The sequence below is a fragment of the Paramormyrops kingsleyae genome, chromosome 2 (assembly GCF_048594095.1).
Source record: "Paramormyrops kingsleyae isolate MSU_618 chromosome 2, PKINGS_0.4, whole genome shotgun sequence".
In the NCBI taxonomy this organism is placed as follows: Eukaryota; Metazoa; Chordata; class Actinopteri; order Osteoglossiformes; family Mormyridae; genus Paramormyrops; species Paramormyrops kingsleyae.
Window position 1 is genome coordinate 41411414 of NC_132798.1, and position 19162 is coordinate 41430575.

Consider the following 19162-nt stretch of genomic DNA (forward strand, 5'->3'; position numbering starts at 1 on the left):
TATGTTTTGATAATACACAACCATGGGAACAAATAATCTCTACAAATGACATAAGACCCAATTTAGGTTTTGATTGACTGGGGGAAATTCTGCTGCATACAAATAATCAATACTTTATTGATCCTTTTGGGGAAATTGTCTTTACGCCTCCCTCAACTTGCTCTTTGTAGAGTAAGCTGTCTGCGAAGGGCTGCCACCTGTAACAGCACCCGGGGAGCTGGGGGTTAAGGGCCTGGCTCAAGGACCCGTGCTGAGGCTGGGTTTGAACTAGTAACCTCCTGAATACAGGCACACAGGCTTAGGCCACTGAACCAGACGCTGCCCCTGATGTTGAGATGGAAGCGGAAATGGGAGTTACGTCAGTCTGCGGCAGCGCTGGCTCGTTTACGGCACACATTGCTTGCCTGGCCGCAGCCTCCAGAGAGCAAGAGTTCCAGAAGTTCGCCCGCGCTGCAGAGAGAGACATTTTATAGTTGTTGTCTTATGTAATCCCCTTTTGGTAGTTTCATTTTCCTGTCCGCGATTACGGGTGTGCGTGTATGACGTTCAGTAAGTAATGTTTTCTATACTTTCAATGTAGTTGAGTTATTTCTGTATGCGTAGTGTCGGTGTAGTTTTACCAGGTTGCTTATATGGCAGCTTGTTGGATTTACATGCCCTGTTATGTTGACGTAGCAATTTGTCGTATGTCGGTATTTGTATGTGGGAATTATAAGTTCGTTACTACTATTAATCGAGTTTAAGGAGCGCATCCAACTTATTATATAGTTTATTTGCGATCCTTCCGTGCCATCTTGTGGACATACTTGAAACTGCCCTAATTCAGTTACTTTTCCCAGAATGTTCAGTTGTTATTCCCTTTATTGGTTTATTTCAGAACCACAACCACACAGAGAAGTATACTGGACTGGATGGTGCCTACTGTTAGTTGCTGTGCTGTAACCACAGAATTGCAAGTAAATACCTTAAACCCACCTTGGCTGTGACCCCAGTGCTCTGACCGGCACTCTTCTGAGAACACTACCTCATCCGGAACCACGATTTCATTAGTCCACCTAATCCTCCCCCACACCTAACATACAAATAATGCAGATAATACCAAACAGACAAGGTACAAATACTGTACATATGGTGCAAGCAAAGTAAACATACTGCAGCAGATTTTAAAAAGTACATATATAGTGTACAAATGGATGTAAAATCTTAAGGAGCAGAATGTGAGACTAAACGTGAATATTTAAAGATGAGAATAATAATCATCTGCAAATAAATTACGTGAACTTAGAACACAAGGTACCGGATTGTATTATAACAAGAGAGGACGCTTCCTGACGTATTATGGCTATGGATGGAGAGTGTAACGTCTGGAGAAAGTGTGATGTCGGTCACCAGTGGCCTGACGGCTTCGGGCAGCGATAATCCCCAGTAGCATTTTTAAGCACAGCATGGTGGAAGGAGCTGGTGGCTAAAGGCTCCATTATAGAGGCCACGGAAGTGGACGTGCCGACTTGTTCATAATATTGCTAACATCCTCTTCTCTGCTTCTGATATTAGTGCAAGAGAGGTTTCGCGACCAGACTATACAGAGAGATATTAATAATCTAACGTTTTTATGATTCGTAATAGTTGAATTATGGTTGGCAAAAAGTTATCACACGCTAATTGCAGATATAGGATACTTATGACAGAATATAAAAATTATTAAAAAGAAATTACATTGTATTATACGGTGGCCGAGAAGGGCAAATCAAATTAGCATTGCATAAAACAAATTAACATTTCATTAAACAATTCAAAAATGACATTCGTAAAGCAATCTGGGAAAAAACCCTTATGGAAATTAACCATGGTTTACAATGGTTTGCCGTTTTTCATGTTTTTTTTTTTTTGTAACTATGGAAACCATGACTATGGTTTTATCATGGTTTCGCTACAGTTAAACCCTATACTATAATCTTGGTCATAAACCATGGTTTTTGTTTTACCACGGTAGTACTTTCTGTAGTACCAAAGTACCATGAGGTACCATATAGTAAAACTATGGTTACTGCATAAAAACCATAGGAAACCATGGTGAATTTTCATAAGGGAAAGGGGTGTGCAACAATCGCTTTGAGCCCAAAATGCTAAACCACCATGTCATTACAGCTGAAAGGACCTATTATATTAGCTATCAACACGATTTTGCAGAAATCACAAAATGGTTTGAAGCGCAAAAAAATCGGTGTGCATCGTTGTCTGTGTACTGGACATTACAATTCTGTCATTACAAATGCCCCACCTTCCGTTAAAAGTTATTAAAGCCAGAAAATTGAATATCGAATATGAGGCTAACTTAACCGCGGTGACGTTTCCTACAGGAAACACAAAAGCGAGCCAGTTGGCTGTAATAATTCCCATAAAACGGAGAAAACATCACGTCTCACGCTCCGTTTACTTCACCCGGCGAAACTATTTGCCTGCCACGGGACACACTTCCTCTGTATGGTACCTACCCTTTCCCTGTGATTCTCCGCTTGTAAATTTTTGTCAGTGATTGGTAAAAATGTTTTGCTTTTACTAGACATGTTTTCACTTTTGTAAATTGGTTTTGGGACTGGTAAAAGTGCTTTGCATATTGTAAATTAGTTTTTATTTTTGCAATAAATAATTGTTTTATGATATGATAATTTGTTTTATGCTATGTTAATTTGATTTGCCCTATTCGGCCACCGTAGTATTATGCACACTTTTGACAGTTCGAACTTCGTGACATTCGAAACTTGCCGCAATAGGTATTGCCGTATTTGCTATAGCTTCAGTTCCGGGTTTTTGCCAGCAGGCTGTGCACAGCTAGTGTTTCTAAACTTTTCGAATCGTTTGGAATGTTTCAAAATTGTTTTGATGATTCGAAATTGCCATCTCTACATATTGGTCCGCCACCCTCAGAGGGGCTAATCTTACTGCCATAATTGTTGTACTGCATGAAGTGACTGCCATCCTCCCCCAGAAGTACCCCCAGCTGATAGAGCAGAAGTGGTTTCCAGTTCTTTAACAAGTTTAGCATTCTCCACTTGCAACTGCTGTACCATCTCACTTAATGCCTTAGGTTGGGCTGCCATATCGTCATCTGCGATTATCACCACCCCAGAGCCCAAGTAAAAAAACAACAACACATAGCTAAAAAAACCAGGCTATGCAGGAGGCTGGCAGTCTTCTGGGTTGACCACGAAGGTTGGCAGCTCCAGTCTGCAGCCACTAAACACTTCTGCTGAAAAGCCACAAAAAGCATGCACCTGTCACGGATCCGGGCGGATTTGGCGCAAGGACATGGCATAATACAGGCAGAAAAAGGTGGACGATCCATTTACGGCTTCACGAAACAATGGTTTACTGAAATAAAAACTGAAAACACTACGAAAACAAAAACAGACCTCAAGGAGTCAGAACTAAAGGGATAAGCAAAAACTAATTTACAGTAACAGGTGCAGGCTACAAACAACAGAACATTCAAAACTACACTGCCATCCAACAATCAACAAACAATGAACCACTAGGGACTAAACTCAGGAAGAAACGTAAATACAAAAACTGAACAGGGTAATGACAAGCAGGAGTGAGACAGATAATTAACCAATTGGGGAGGGTGCAGGACAACGAGCAATCAGGGGAACACACAAGGGCAGGCAACAGGTGAAGATAATAAACTAAAACATGAAACTCAAACTAGAAACAGAATCTAACAATAGGGAAAACTGAGCAGGGGAAAACAAAGACTGTGAACAAGAGGGACGGGATGACCAGCAACGCCTGCTGGCCAAATGGGGAAGTGACACAGTGGAACAGGAGCTGACTCTGACAGGGCCATACCCTCTTGTGACACTTAAAGGTTAACTTAGCACAAGAAATTAGCAAAAAAAAGTATAAAAAGATACCACATTCTCTCCTTTACAAGTGCTAATACATAATTGTGAATGTCACGACAACCAGGATGACTCGAGGGCTCACATTTGGCAAAACAAAAGGAGTTTTATTAAACTTAATTAAACAGACACTGGATATAAACAAGTTTGTGAGAGATCAAAACAAAAGGAATGGGGATGGACACAGGCTGACTGAAGGAGCTAAATTAATAAACGGACTAGCGAGTGGGGCGACAAGCATCAGGCCTGGCCCATCAGCGTAACATGCGGGAGAAGACCGGAGGGACAGGCAGACGTGGCAGGCAGGACGTGACAGTGAACATCCTTTACTAGAAGAAGAATAATGTAAAAACCCGTGAGTGGAATAAATCGTTTCATGCATGCGGTGTCCATGGTAACCAGCGTGTCTGTTTGCGGGGGGAAGAATAATGAGTGATACATATAAGCATATATAATATACCGATGCGTTACGCTGACTAGCTCATGACACACAGTATGACAAAAGGGTAATTTAGGAACGTAATTTAGAAACTTAATTTACAGTTACACTATGCAGAGAAATCACAATTTTATAAAACAGAGAGCGGCACACCCCCATCTCCCGAATAAACGCCCCCACTGCGCTACCTGCGGTCTGCTGCTTTACACACAACCTCCCAGCATTACTAACTTTGTTATAATAACAACAGAATCAGCAAAGATTCTAAAAAAAATACTGTGGGTGAGTGTCCTGGCTAGGGCAGAACAGCTTCATGAGTTTTCTCTGTTTTTGGGTCTTGTTGAAAGTCACTTAGTTATAAAACTACAATTTGCCTTAACTGGGGAATATTACAATACTTTAGTTTTGGACCTTAGTTTTATTTTTGCTTCTTAATTCGTCTTTTGTGCTAATTCGATATTGCACGTGCGTATAGCTAGTTGAAAAAATAGCATCGGCACTAGCTCATATATATTAAATGCAGTTAATCTGCCTCATAAATCCAGCCTTTCATAGCTGCATGTGTAACACAAGGCGGCGGTGAGTAGAACGGGACTGCGTCTTACCGAGAAAACAACTCGTTTCTCCTTCTAGTGGGTATATATCTCATTCAATTTCTCATTTGCACGCATAGCTAATTTTATTGGTTTCTGTGACTAGTTGCATGTTCGAGGTCAGGAAAACGTCTACAAAACCCCCTTCCTATTTGTTTTAAGCATTTCACTTCACGTTCACATCTTAAGCGCTATATAACGGATCTTTAAAATATAAACTTAATGAAAATGTGCAGTACTCATTGCACCGTTTCGTTTGACAGCGGAAAAATTAAACGAAGCGCACTCTTCCTAACATTAACAGATGGATATAGACCTGGATGTAGTTTTAAAATCCAGAAATTAATGACAATTATTGAACAACAGAATGAAGCTGGATGGTGCGTATCTGGTTCGCTGGGAGTAGTTGACACTATTTTTGTCCATCTCTCCACCTCGGCAAGGAAAAATAGGGTTGGAAGTGATCGCACGTAGGAAGGCATTTTGCATTTCACACGGCAGCCGCCTTTCGACCAGCACAGACCTATGCAAACATAATCGCGACAAGAAAAGAAAACGCGAAGTGAAAACTCAAAATACTCTATGCCAACCATTTGCATTATATAAGAAGACGTGCATGCGACCATTTTTTGAGGACTATTAAAAAATGCTGATGTTCCAAGCCGCAGCGGTTGTGCTAATGGAAGATAAGCACCAGAACTAATATTTGACCATCTTGGTGAGCGTTTGCATGATTTCTAGTATTTCTAAGGGAATAAATCTAGATAGAAAATGTATACCCAGTCCACGCCTTGGGTGTGGTGTTGCTGTTAATAAAAATAAAGGAGCGGTGGAGTATTTGAATACAGACTGTGCACCATGATATTAGGGCTTAAATTTGAATATGATATGCAGATATTTGTAAAGGCTGCACTTTTTATTACTATAAATAGTTTTGAAAATCTCATTGTGGAATATAAGCGCGCAGCTTATTTGAGATGCATTGAAATTTATCGACATGCATGGTTATATTAACAACTTTGGGATAACCTACAACCATAACTATATGAACAATTGAACTATAACAACTGGAAAATGAATAGATAAATTTGCCATTATGTTTAATAAATATACTACTGATTATAATAGTGTAATCAATGTTGTTAATTGCTGCTACTCATATCAGTCTTTACTTTTCGGTGTTGGTTTTTTGTCAAGGGCAGGCGATCAAATAATATGTATAGTTTCTCATCCGCTGCTACATCTGGGGTGGTACGTAATGGAGTCGTGATACATACACAGAGTCGGCCGTGGGCTTAGATGCCATCTGTGTTAAAAATTACGGCAATAAATGAGTGTTGGGAGACATGCAGCCTCTTAATTATGTGTGAAGCGGAGTTAGGTCGATAACACGCTAAAAATTCATACACTACAAACACCACTGTAGTTTTTTTTTAGCCCAGGAATTCAGGTAATTTAAAATATAATATTATCAGGTTGCTCCATTTAATCATTACGGACTTCTGTGCCAGACAACAACGTAATTATAAAACAATTATGTTGTATAAACAGAAGGAGCTGCTTCTGCTAAGAGCGCCTATTACTTTCCGTTCAGTTACCTCCGATTAAATGCCGTGGAGAATTGCGGTCACACCGTTAACCGCCTGCCATCGTTCCCATGCCTCGCTTTCTGTGACCCTTGGCGAAGCCTAAGCTTTTTCAGCTCTCCAAGGACAGAAGGGTAGTACGGATCAGGTCGGCCCCTGGGTCGCTGCAGCAAACAGGAGCACCGTACGTGGTCATTTGTCCCTGACCCGTACATGTATCTAATCGGTATTGCTTTATTACAATGCTAAAATGAAAGGATGGGTAAAACAAATCTCGACTAAAGAACTCGAAATGTACGATAACTTTTTGGTTAACTGGCAGGTGTCGAAGACAGAAATTGTGACGAGGTGCCGGAAAAGGTTCAGGCAAAGAGGACAGGAACAAAGCCAGCAGTGCCTGAATAACGACCCATATTCAGGTATGCGGGGGCTCATCTGACCCATTTATGCTGGTCTGCGTTTTGGGTTATAACAGTCTTGGGAGGTTTGATGGTGCCGTACCTTGTAATTACGATACTTCAGGCAGGTTCAACGTGTTAATTCAGTGAATCGCAAAGTGATTTTAATATTGAATTTTATTATTAATTAGGAACGGCGGTTAAAAGCAATCTGTCCAGCTTGAGCTGGTTGGCACTGTTATCTGCTCCTGCTCCTTCCGCCTTTAGCTAAACTGCTCACTTGCCTTATATGGCACTGCAGTTGCTGTATCTCTGGGGATTTAACCTAGATGTTATCTTTTATAAGGGGAAAGCTTACTGTTCATTTGCTGTGGCATTTTATCTTCAAGGATTTCAGGCTGCATTATTTTTTTTCAGTTAGGTTTGGGCAGCCTGCTTGTACCAGAATGGGCTACATGACTTCGATTCACTGTCCCAGCCAGGTTGTGGATTCAAGATTCAAGAAGGGACTATTGCAGAATGGAAGACGGAAAACTTTGGCCAGGTAGCGGTGTTTATATGCCGCCGCAGGTGAATTACACAAAAACCCAACCTGTGTCAGGTTTTCATGATGACACAATATTAAGTGAAGATGCATATTTAATTATGTGAAATGACACCCCAAAAGTGATGCATTTATTGGCCATAATCAGAGAGGGGATCTTGAGGACCAAAGGCGAGCAGGTCTGTGTTGTCTGAGATGGGGTTTCCCACAGTTGACCTGAGCCCTTCAGGTAACGGTCCTGTATGTGTCCTCTAGACGGGGACAGCGGGGGGGTCGCGAGAAGCTGTGCTCCACGTCCTGCTGCTCTCTTACTGTCTCTCTCCAGATGAGCTGAAGAGCACGGCGGAGAATGGAGGAAGCCGCTGCATCCTGAAACTCCGTCGTGTCCCTTGGAGAAGTTTCTGCCCATGTGCTTGACTCTTCACGAGCAGGTAGGGGGCGCTGGTTCCTAATTGCGGCGATGCCAGAAATCTGAGTTTATGTACAGTATAATCTCAGCCATTTACATCAACTGTAAGGAGCCCTGCAATAAAAACAGACCCTTGGAGGTTTACAGCTTTCACTCGTTATGAGTGACAAGCTATTGTAAACTATATAAATAACAACTATGTTTACAACTAGCTAAAATTCTGTGGAATATGTCGAAAATGTTGCTCTTTGAATCAAACTGCCTCTGGTAGTAACAGGGGTTTTTATCACCCAATGGGACAGAAGAAGGTGAGGAAGGGCAGCTCTACTCATCACTCATATTACTGCCACTAATGAAACTCTGTGTGTAGAAGCGAACCAATTACCTGCCTCTGAAATACTGTCAGCGTGTAATTGGGGGTGAAGCATGTCATTAGCCTTCTCCGAACATGGCCCTACTTTTTATGGTGCTTATATATTTAAGAAGCCATTAAGCCTGGAAGCACTTATGTCTGGTGTACATCTTTTCTTTTTTTCCTCTTAGGGCGAGGAATCACCTTCACGGTCAGCAGGATTTTTTGATCGACCACTGGGATGATGTGGGGGGACAGGGGATGGGGGGGGGGGGGGCTTCAGCAGATGTCAGAAATTATAAACAAAAGCCCAGGCTCACTTCTCACCATTCGACACAATCAACACTGACGTGCTTTAACAGCCCCGCTTGGGGTGTGGAACAAAGAGCTGGCAGTCGCGGGCTGTCCTGAGGGACGCGCGCTTCTGTGAATGTCTGATGCGCTGACTTTGCAGTCCTTCTGTGAAAGTAGTTCCGGCCGTTTTTTTCCAGGGGGTGTGGCCATTGTCTGAAGAGAAAGACCTAGTGACATTGGAGGAAGGACTGGCCCAGTTACACACACTGCACCCAAGTTTAGTGAAACCTAACAGCACTCCATCAGGACAGCGTTTACAGATTGGCTTTATTATACCCAACAGTGCTGTAGTGCAGCAAGGTTTAGGGAAAATAGGTTTAGTAACTTAACTACCCTGAAATGTAGCATTTCTGTATCTTAAAAGGTACATTTACCTACAGCTAGGGTACATTTGGCAGATCCTCGAGGGTACAGCCCCAGTGACAAGCAAAGGTACAAATTGGTTCTCTTTTTTTCTCACACTACAACATTTTATCCGGCTCAGGTAACAAAAGCTTTGATCATGCAAAAGTGAAAATGTCCTTGGTGATTTGACTACGCCTTAGTATAACTAAAATTTAGGACTTTACAGGCAGGAAAAAAAACTATGTATACTATTATTTTAAGGATGCTCATCTTTCTAAAGCTGTTGGCAATTCCTCCATCCCGCCTGTTTCTCTTCTATATTTGAAAATTTGATGAAGCCCTTTCCAGTGGCTATACGTAATGAGTGGGCATGGTTTCTATTCCGGCATGTAGCATACTCACAACATTCCTGTAATGTTGCACCAACATCCCAGCTAAAAGTTTCCAGTTATGAGAACATTCTTGGAATGTTTAGGTTATGTTAATGGAATAATAGGTTTACCTGCTGATCACCTTGTTTGTATATTTCTGCTGTAGGTCACAGTAATTTAGCTACTGATCAGGGAGGAGATGGGGACCAGTGATGCTGATTCATTTCACAGCAATATTTTTAGTGCAACTTTAGCAAAACATTCCAAGAAAATATAATGTGAAAGATGAGTGTTAAGCCTCTCAAGATGTTTAGAACTGAGAGCCTCTGGAGGTGCTTGTTCCTGCTGGGGCTGCACTACAGCAATGTTCCCGCATCTCGTTAGCGGTACTCGTGTGACCGTGTCCGTATTCTCTTTGTCTTGTGTAACGTGCATGTAGGAACTTCCCTGGGAAAACTTGGAAGCTGCAGTTGGGGATTGTATCACTAACACCTGCAAGTGAATCTGATTACTAACCTCTACTAACTGAAATTAACCAACCCAGCTAAAACCGTTGCAAGTTCCTTAGAGAAATATTTCTCCATCCATCTCCAGTATGGTCATGTTTCTCCTCTGTCACCTGTTTCTTCAATTCTTTGTATATTTTTTTGGTTGTGAGGGCTAGAGGTAGAGTGTGGTATGTGTGTGTGTGTGTCTACTGTGCAACATCAGTTCCACGTAAGATATGTAAAGCATGAGAGTATCAGATATAGGTCTGAAGTCTGGTTATGTGATGTTAGTGAGGTAATGCAGACTGATGGCACCTATCATGTCTTTATTTGCTTGTCTTCTATGGGATGCCTGCCGCCGGAACTGTAAGTTGCCGTCAGGTGTCAGCAGGTGCTTGTCCTTTAAGCCCTGTCCTCCTTCTGGCTGCGCCATTGAACTGTCTTCTTGCATATTGCCCTCTGCCCCATCTCCCATCACAGCGTATGCTGGCTCTCCTGTGGCAGCACAAATTCCATTCAGGTGCCTCGACACAGTCCCCACCTTTGCCGCCACGTCAGCCTTTAAATGTCCCTTCTCTGCCCACCCCTGTCCCCCCCCAGCGGCTCACTCTTTCTACACTGTTATCTATGAGACGTCTGCCATATCAAACTGAAATCCCATCACGAAGGGCGTAGGGAGGGCAGCGTTGCAGGGATCCAGCCTGCAGAGGGCTGGTTGTAACAGCACCTTCCGTACCCTGAACATCATACAAATACTATTTTATCATTCTGCTCCTTTGGAAAAAATCACTGAGAGAGTTTATGTTTGAAGCTTGAAGTTAGAATATTATTTGTCATACTATCACATCAGAATATTGTCTATACTGATGTGATAGTATGACATCTAAGTCAATTTTGCATACAGTAATATATGATTCAGAGAGAGAAAAATGTTGAATAGAATGATGAAGGACCAGATGTATTTTGAATTTTAAATTTGTTAATCTTGTAAACATAATAATTTATCATTTTATACAAGACATCGATCTGGTGTTTAAATAGTATTTTGCTTAGCAAACGTTTTTATGTTGCCCATTGCAGGAAAAGTTATTGAGCGAAAGAGTGGAATTAACACATTTGTGCCTGGCTGGTGTGTGCAGCAGAGCACAGACACCTTTCTCTGGTGGCTGGCGTGCGCAGCAGAGCACAGGCACCTTTCTCTGGTGGCTGGCGTACGCGGCAGAGCACAGGCACCTTTCTCTGGTGGCTGGCGTGCACGGCAGAGCACAGGCACCTTTCTCTGGTGGCTGGCGTACGCGGCAGAGCACAGGCACCTTTCTCTGGTGGCTGGCGTGCGCGGCAGAGCACAGGCACCTTTCTCTGGTGGCTGGCGTGCGCGGCAGAGCACAGGCACCTTTCTCTGGTGGCTGGCGTGCGCGGCAGAGCACAGGCACCTTTCTCTGGTGGCTGGCGTGCGCGGCCCAGCACAGGCACCTTTCTCTGGTGGCTGGCGTGCGCAGCAGAGCACAGGCACCTTTCTCTGGTGGCTGGCGTGCGCGGCAGAGCACAGGCACCTTTCTCTGGTGGCTGGCGTGCGCGGCAGAGCACAGGCACCTTTCTCTGGTGGCTGGCGTGCGCGGCAGAGCACAGGCACCTTTCTCTGGTGGCTGGCGTGCGCGGCAGAGCACAGGCACCTTTCTCTGGTGGCTGGCGTTCGCGGCAGAGCACAGGCACCTTTCTCTGGTGGCTGGCGTTCGCGGCAGAGCACAGGCACCTTTCTCTGGTGGCTGGCGTGCGCGGCAGAGCACAGGCACCTTTCTCTGGTGGCTGGCGTGCGCGGCAGAGCACAGGCACCTTTCTCTGGTGGCTGGCGTGCGCGGCCCAGCACAGGCACCTTTCTCTGGTGGCTGGCGTGCGCGGCAGAGCACAGGCACCTTTCTCTGGTGGCTGGCGTGCGCCGCAGAGCACAGGCACCTTTCTCTGGTGGCTGGCGTGCGCCGCAGAGCACAGGCACCTTTCTCTGGTGGCTGGCGTGCGCGGCAGAGCACAGGCACCTTTCTCTGGTGGCTGGCGTGCGCGGCAGAGCACAGGCACCTTTCTCTGGTGGCTGGCGTGCGCCGCAGAGCACAGGCACCTTTCTCTGGTGGCTGGCGTGCGCGGCAGAGCACAGGCACCTTTCTCTGGTGGCTGGCGTACGCGGCAGAGCACAGGCACCTTTCTCTGGTGGCTGGCGTGCGCGGCAGAGCACAGGCACCTTTCTCTGGTGGCTGGCGTACGCGGCAGAGCACAGGCACCTTTCTCTGGTGGCTGGCGTGCGCGGCAGAGCACAGGCTCCTTTCTCTGGTGGCTGGCGTGCGCGGCAGAGCACAGGCACCTTTCTCTGGTGGCTGGCGTGCGCGGCAGAGCACAGGCACCTTTCTCTGGTGGCTGGCGTGCGTGGTAGAGCACAGGCACCTTTCTCTGGTGGCTGGCGTGCGCAGCCCAGCACAGGCACCTTTCTCTGGTGGCTGGCGTGCGCGGCAGAGCACAGACACCTTTCTCTGGTGGCTGGCGTGCGCGGCAGAGCACAGGCACCTTTCTCTGGTGGCTGGCGTGCGCGGCAGAGCACAGGCACCTTTCTCTGGTGGCTGGCGTGCGCAGCAGAGCACAGGCACCTTTCTCTGGTGGCTGGCGTGCGCAGCAGAGCACAGGCACCTTTCTCTGGTGGCTGGCGTGTGCAGACAGCGCCGGTCTGCCATTGGTATGCATGTTGGTTTGTGTGACAGAGACATTGGTGTCTGTCTGTTGCTTTTTTGGTTCCTGTCTCTACTGATGCAGCATTCTCCCTCTGATTATGACAAGATAATAATCCTGCAGCAAATTCTTCCCTGGCATTCTGGGCCACCTGGAATCACTAACAAAACCTAACCCTACTACTAACGTCTCCTAACAGACCTGCGACTAACCCCCCACCTGAATGTCCCCTATGGATGTGGGCTGAGCAGCACTGACTGACCAGACGCAAAGGAGCTCCTTGACTCCCCAGACACTGCAATGCTGCACACCCCCAAAAAGGCCTGAATGCAAACCAATAAAGCAGAGATTCCCAACCAATCGTAGATGTTCATACTAAAGCGGCCAATTGGAGATGGCTTCTTATTGAACCAATCAGCTAGCTGTGTTCTAGTTAAGTGACCATTTGGACACGTTCATGTTGACCTCACCAGTCAGAGACCTCCACTGCAGAAAAACCAGGATGGTGGCTGATGGCTGCCTCTCAACTCAATTAGCGGCCTTGAAGTTGATTTACTGAGGAGTTCCTGCAGCTCTTTGTCTTTTGGGGGTTATGTGAACAGCTGCATGACCATCCTGACTAAAACCGAGTGACCATCCTGACTGAAAATGCAAGCGTTAACGGTGGCTACGCAATGGACAGTACAGCACACCAAAGAAAACAGTCTCAGTGAGGTTGGTTTTTATTTTTATCATTTTTTCCCAGTGAAGCATCTCTCACTGACAGACCCCTGCAGGAAGGACCTTCCTTTCTGTTATTGGTTTGATGTAAATTTGCATCCTAAGAAGGAGTTTGAGGATTCTGGCCTTTCTGCGGTCCTCAGCTTCCCCTGTCCACTGTGCAGCCCAGGCTTGCTGCTGCTTAGTGTGCAGCCTGTAATGATTCACTGTCCATCTGCTCATTTTCTTGGGAAAACAGAAGTGTTTCTATGATTCAGACCTGGGGTGGATGGGACTGCTAACAGCTTCAGGGAAATTAGCATGTATTTCCTTACAGAAGAAGCAATGTTTCGTTTTTCTAATAGTTAAAAACAACTATATTACCTTTTCATAATGACTTGTCTTCCAAGCCTCATCCAATAAACTGGGTCTCCTTCCACTGGCTGTTTGTCTAGTAGAAACTGCAGAATTCACGCTTGCTTCCTGTTCCTCAGGGCAGTTCCTTAAACATTGTCACTTTTTTTTTCCGCACAGTAGCAGCACTGTGATGTTGCCATGGCAATTTTGCCATAACGCTGCATAAATCTGTTCACAAGAACAATTACCTCTGCAGATTAGATAGATGTCTAGCAGGCATCTCACCCAGAGCCTGTGCTCTTCAGAAAGCCGGACACTGACCCATCTTTTAGCTTGTATCTGTATTTATTAAGTTTACTGCCTCCCACTGTGTGCAGTAAACAGCTTTGGCTTTTTGTGGAATAAAAATAAGCCATGGATTTCTCTGTCTGTATAAATGTATGCATGAGGTGGGCTGGGAGGATGAGCAATAAATGATTCCTTTTTAATATGAAAGCAGATCTCTGCCCAATAGCATACCCTGTAAGTTCTCAGGCATAATGTAGAGCAGGGCTTGCTGAGGGTTGTGAGTGGGCATCAGGGAACACAGGGGATTCCAGTACTGCTAGCACATCTCCAAAAAAATGTTAATAAAACTGAAAGTGATATAAGTAGCTTGTATTAAAATGTGTCTTCTAAGCAACTGATTTGTGGTTTCATTATCTGCTTGGTCCGGGAAAGGCTGCAACACCTCTGCTTGCCAGCAGGGGGTTTAATAAAATTGATTTACATACTATACTAATCGGAATGATCTGTACTCTTTACTGTGATGTAACTTTAACTTTTGTGTTTTGTAGTCAGCAACTGGAAGTAAAACAGCTGGAAAGGATGGAAAGTCAGTAGGTATAATATACACTCACTGGCCACTTTATTAGGTACACCCATTTAACTGCTTGTTGAAGCAAATATCTAATCGGCAAATTATATGTTAGCAGCACCATATATAAAATAATGCAGATGCAGGTCAGGAGCTTCAGTTAATGTTCACATCAAACACCAGAATGGGGAAGAAATGTGATTTAAGTCACTTTGAACATGGCATAGTTGTTGGTGCCAGAAACTGCTGATCTACTGGGATTTTCACACACAACCATCTCTAGGGTTTACAGAGAATGGACTGAAAAAGAAAGAATACTCAGTGAGCAGCAGTTCTTTGGGTTAAAATACCTTGTTGATGACAGAGGTCAGAGAAGAATGGTCGACTGGATCAAGCTAATAGAAAGGCAACAGTAACGCAAATAGGCACTCGCTACAACCAAGGTATGCAGAAGAGCATCTCAACGCACAGTGTTGAACCTTGAAGCAGATGGAATACAGCAGCAGAAGTGAGTCTCACTCCTGTCAGCTAAGAATAGGAAACTTAGGCTAATGTGGGCCTAGCTCACAAAAATTGGACAACGGAAGATTGGGAAAATGGAGATGGACCAGATGAGTCTGTCGTTGAGTGTCGTTGCTGACCAAGTCCGTCCCTTTGTGACCACAGTGTACCCAGCTTCTACTGTCTACTTCCAGCAAGATAAAGTTACATGTCACAAAGCTCATATCACATCACACTGGATTCTTGAACATGACAATGAGTTAATTGTGCTCAAATGGCCTCCAATTACCATATCTCAATGCAATACAGAACCTATAGGGCAATGAGTGTTTCAGCCGACAAACTGAAAAAATGGTCTCCACAATGTCAAAATAGCAGGTTTTTAACAAATTGTGGGGACATTTGGTAACATATAATCCACACACATACACAGAGGGGGGTGGGATTTGAACCCACAAACCAGGAGGTGTGCTACTCCTTCAACGATCATGGCAACACAAGTATAATGTGCAGATGTAAAAAAGAACTTAATTTTGTGTGTCAAATAATAATAATCAACATCATCATCATGATCATCACCATCATAAACAAACAAGCAAACAAATAAATGACCCATCAAATATCATTAATGGTATAATAACGTACCACAAACAGTAAATTATCTATTAAGCCTATGCGCTTCTAAATGGTGATATTAGTTTGACCAGTTGGTAACGGCTTAATTGTTCACAGATGCTTCATTCTCGTTTACGCCCCTCTTACCATTAAAAATTACATAATTAGTTAACTTAAAATTGCATAATTAGTTCTGAGTCTCTTTCAGCGACTTAGGAATGCTGTCTGCTGTATGGTAACGATCTTATTATCATAACGTTCGTGTTCCCGCCCAGAACTTAATAGATGGCTCATTGTTTTAACCGACCAGCATAGTTATTTCCTGAACACGGCGCATTAAAACAGAAGTACTACACCATACCTAGTGAAACTACGGGGTTCATATTTAATAACGGATATGACGAAATCGCCCAAGCATGGACATACACACAATTCCACAAACCAAAGTTCAATTGGGGTGACGATCGACGCACAGGGCAGCTTTTTGAGCAATAGTGCCGGGGAACGAGGCTCAGGCACTTTCCCATTTGGGCAATGAATTTCTGTTTGAAAAACTTTAATCGGCAATGGGCAAGTTTTCGGAATCATCCAGATCCAGATGAGAGACCTTTATCTTAACTGGTTGGCAATCGCTCAGAAACAACTGTTACCCGCTGTAGCATAAGCAATCCTTTACTGCCATCTTGTGGTGGCACAGGGAAGAAAGCGAGCAAAGCCTGTTAATGAACATCACTTTCAAGACTCACGATTCAAGAGAGATTCAAGACAGACAAATAGCAGCATTGCTGGAGGATATTTGGGGGGGGGTCTGATGGGGTAGTGACAGTCTTTGGGTGGGAAGGTGACTAGCAGGGGCAGTGTTCATGCTTTGGGAGCAGGGGGGTCCTGAACAGCCTCCTTCAGAACCTTCTGCCACATGGCTGGGGTGGGGGTGATGAGAAGTTGGTAGATTGGGTGGGAGGGGTCCAGCATCATGCTGTGGACGACATGCTTCCTGTACAGGTCAGTGATGGGTGGAAGAGGAGACACACCCAAAGTTAAGTGGTTTGCTCAGTCATTCATTTCCAGATCCACATCTTTGTACTTAATTGAAGAGTAAAATCTGGCCAGTCTCAGTCACTCATAAACTGACCAGTCTGCTGCTCAGTCCTGACCCACAGAAATTGTATTCCACTTCCTTGTTTCACACCAGCTAACCCCCATATAGGTGGTGCTCCTTCTCATAGGCAGAATGCAATTTTTACAACAGACATGATACTTAAAAATGTAGCCTATGTAGCTTATATTTCTGAATCAAAACATTTCACCACAGACGAAACTAATTCTTTCCACAGATACATTTATCCATGTATGGAGAGGTTGAATACCCTGTTCGTAGAGTCTCATTTTGTCGGTTTTATTCCTATATTGCCCTGCAGGGGGCATTAGCACATTGAGAAAATCAACACTATGGGCGATGTGTTATTCCGCAAACTATCTTTGCTGCCCAATAAAGAAAAACTGTCAAAGAAGGAAAAAAGATGACTGAACAATAAGTGTGGACGTGGAAATAGATCTAAATATCTTTCGGATTCAGCCTGGCCAACCGACAGACATTGGGCGAGTGTTGATGACAATTTTCCATGTTACACTTTATCTACATGTTTGACTAAAGGTTTTTAGGCACCATAGGGATATAAAGAGATGCATCTCATCAGAAATCTTGCATGAACAGTCCCAGGCAGAAGGTAAGCAGTAGGTAGCTCAGTGGAGCCGGTCCAACCAAGGGCTACGGTTAAATCTTCAGAGGGAGCCCCGCCAAGCTTTGGTGACCAATTTCACTTGTCTTGAATGCAAGGGGGTGCCAGGAGTGAAGCTTGCCTAGGGCAGCACAAGGGCTTTGATCAGTCCTGTGGCTGCAGAATCTAATGAAGGTGACTGGTTTGCCTCCCATACTGATACTTACCAGGCTGAACAGTGCAAAATGGCACAGCTTTCAAAGAGAATGTGGTGAATTTGCTTTGTGGGGAAGACGTTGCTTTAATTATGGTTTCAGAGCGTCGTGGTGGATATATCTGTTCAGTTTGTGGCACTTAGTTTGTGGCAAAATATCGCTCTAGGGTGCAAGAGTACGTGTCTTGCTTGGGATGTGGAGACACTCTACCCCAATATATCAAAGGCATCCTGTTCTCACAGACACAGTAATGAAAAGTGCTTTAAGGAACACAGGTACAAACACCAGTCCTGCTAGCTAAAATATCTTCACAATATTCTAATAGCCTTTTAGCAGCTCTCGCTGTGATAGGCTTTAATGTACTTATGATTTAAATCTCCTAGCATCGTGTTCTTAGTCCTGAGCACCAAAGCACTCCTGTTTCCATTAAAACGATGTGCTCTGAACTTCAAGGACATGCATAAAAACAGGACTATCCCGTTTCTGTTTCAGAGGGCGCAGTTCACCAGTCTGCACGGGTGCTAATCTGGGTGGGGCTGAATGTAATACTTCCATTGCTGAGCCTGGGGAGAGGATTTGGACTGTAATATCCCAGGATAAAGCCCATTATGGATTGATTTTGCCTGTATGATGGTTAGGCAACTGATGAGCTGAACCAGATGGAATGAAAATCCCTTCATGAAGAACCAACAGCTTCATGGTCAACCTGCAGGGTTAGCTAAATGCTAACGGCTGCAGGACCTGGTCTGCTTTTGAACTCTGGAGATCATTTGATGTTGATGTTCTACTAAGCCAGATGTGTAGTTCTAACCTATCTCACTGCATGCATTGGTATAATAATGGCTGTTTATCAATGCTCATCTTTGCATTTGGAGAAGTTTGAGGAACTAAAGACAGGCTCAGTTTTCTATATTACAAATGATTTTTTCCTGAGCCACGGTGCTTTCTGAACAGCCGTCTGTGTCCTGACTAGACCAGGTTGTCACGGTGACCTTGCAGTGGCCGGACCTGATAAGCAGGTGCACCTTTCCTGCCAGTGCTGACACTGAAAGAATATTTGTCCCAATCCCAGGGTTTAACATCCCTGTGCTACCTGTGTGCGTGACTACGAAGCCCGTCAGTTTGAATTAGCCAGAAAGGAACGGAGGATTTCCTTCCCGTCGTGGGGCGAGGCCTCGGGCTTCTCCGGTTCAGAATCTACATGAGAGCCCTGTGCTTTTTATGTGGAGAGTTAAGAAAACCTGGCAATTTGGAGAAAAAGGGGGGGTTTCATCGAGGGAGCTTCTTCTGAAGCGGTAATCTTTCATAGTGCGATATTCTTATGAGACGTGGCACAGTGGATTGGGCTGTGGCTTCACACCTCCAGGGTTAGGGTTTGACTTTGCCTGTTCCCTGGATCTTCTCTTCTCTACTTATTTGCTGTAGTTTCCTCTTGCAGCTAAAAACATCTGCATAGGTGAATTGGTGTCTCCTAATTGCTCATAGTGTCATTTTGTGTGTGCTTGTGTGTGTATGTGCGTGTGTGCATGCGTGTGTGTGTCTGCGTGTGTGTGTGCATGCGCATGTGTGTGTGCTTGTGCATGCGTGTGTGTGTGCGCATGTGTGTGTTTCTGTATGTGTGTGCATGTGTGTGTGTGAGCGGGTATACCTATCCTTACACACACAATGTCCCCATAACGTAATAAATATCCATTTTTGTAAACATGGA

General features: G+C 44.5%; 1 long non-coding RNA gene across 6 annotated transcripts; it reads left to right on the forward strand.

Moving 5' to 3' along the window:
• The first annotated feature begins 371 nt into the window (after window positions 1-371).
• On the forward strand, window positions 372-11391 carry LOC111850580 (uncharacterized). 6 transcript variants are annotated; one of them, XR_002839838.2, is made up of 5 exons: window positions 372-549; window positions 878-956; window positions 6843-6939; window positions 7336-7893; window positions 8415-11391. It is a non-coding gene; the product is annotated as an uncharacterized lncRNA (long non-coding RNA). The 6 variants fall into 6 exon arrangements; XR_002839842.2 differs by lacking the exons at window positions 372-549; window positions 878-956 and adding an exon at window positions 4579-4623; XR_002839839.2 differs by lacking the exons at window positions 372-549; window positions 878-956 and adding an exon at window positions 4738-4977.
• Window positions 11392-19162: the final 7771 nt, after the last annotated feature.